This window comes from Limulus polyphemus, unplaced genomic scaffold (assembly GCF_000517525.1).
Source record: "Limulus polyphemus unplaced genomic scaffold, Limulus_polyphemus-2.1.2 Scaffold1580, whole genome shotgun sequence".
NCBI classification, from domain to species: domain Eukaryota; kingdom Metazoa; phylum Arthropoda; class Merostomata; order Xiphosura; family Limulidae; genus Limulus; species Limulus polyphemus.
Genome location: NW_013667190.1, coordinates 203097 through 204648, shown reverse-complemented (window position 1 = coordinate 204648; position 1552 = coordinate 203097).

Sequence of the window (1552 nt, the reverse complement as noted above, 5' to 3'; positions counted from 1 at the left end):
GCTAATATTTTTTTTTATTGTTATAGACGTGCGTTTTAACCTTTTACAATATTTCTTGTAACAAGTTTTCCACATCTTGCTGTCTATTTTTTTTCTTTAGAGTGTCTAGACTCACAATATGACATGTACATGTAGAAAACAAACCTGTAGTTTAATAAAACGGAGTGCACATTGTAAATTGTAAAACACATTTCATAAATTGATGTGTAGACTTAATAAATAAGCAAGCGTTTTAATAACAAGAAGGAGATCATAAACTTTCAGGTATATTATAATAAATCAACAAATTTAATTTTCATCAAACTTGTCAATGTACAAATAATAGTGTAATTTATTAACTGAGAAATCCAGGGTTATGTAGTATAAAATGTAATTAAGCCTAAGTCACAAACAATTTTAACTTAAGTAGCAAAGTTACAGCTGGCTCGTGTTTTTCGTTCCTCTTAGCGATAATTAAAAACATGTGCAGAGTATATGCCTACATCAAGAGGACAAAAATAGTCAAGTCCAACCAATAATCTGAGTGTTAACAAAATGAGACTGAAGTTTGGCTATATGAACTGGTCACGTGCCCATCCTAAAAATGTTTCTCTAGTCTCGCTTCTGTTTCGAACGTCGACGTGAGCATTTCCCACAATACACTGCGTTTTCGCTTTAACCGAAAATAAGGACTTACAGTTAATTCTTCCCCTTTTGTTGCACAACTTGTGGTTACTGTACACTTGCTATACACTTTCAGCAGTAAAGAAAAAAAGTATATATATATTATTATTACATTATTGTTAATATCAACTTCTGACATGCAGTTTATTTTTCTAAATTTCCTAGGCTGAATGTGTTGATTAAGAGTAACTTCACAGTAAGTGAGGGTGTTTTTAGCTAGTAACCCAAATAAAAAACACATTTTATTAAAAATAGTTTAGAGAACGATATATCACTGCTTGTCTAGTGTGTTTTTTTTAATTATCAAGCCAATTGTTGAGAATAATTATTTTCATTTACCTAATTTTAAATAAAGTTATGTGTAAAACTTATGGAATTCATTATCTGAATAAATTAAAGGAAGAAACTGACAATTTTTAAAATATTTGTATTTGCGGGTTAATAAGTATTGAAAATAACTTCTAGACGTATTTACTTGTTTATCCCTAAATACATGTATAAAATTAATCATTTTTTTGTAATTGTCACAAGCTACATGCTATTTCTTATTGTTCTATGTGTTTTAGGCTAACTCTAAAAAATACGGACTTAACAATTGTTTCAACGTTTGTTGAATATATTGTTACGTCTCTGGTCGTTTATTAATTACTCGTAAAAATTCTTTCCGAAGAACTTCAGCGATACAAGTCCTTTCTCAAATAAAACTAGTTTATTCTTTCTCAATTCAACTTTGCAATACACTTAATTTCCATAGTCATATTAACTTAAACACACGCTATAATTAACAATGAACGATTCACGCACTTTACCGCGCTTGACTCAATTGTCCGTCTCTATCTCTGCCTGTCTTCAATTCAATTACTGCCGTCACTTTATTTACCGGCTTATA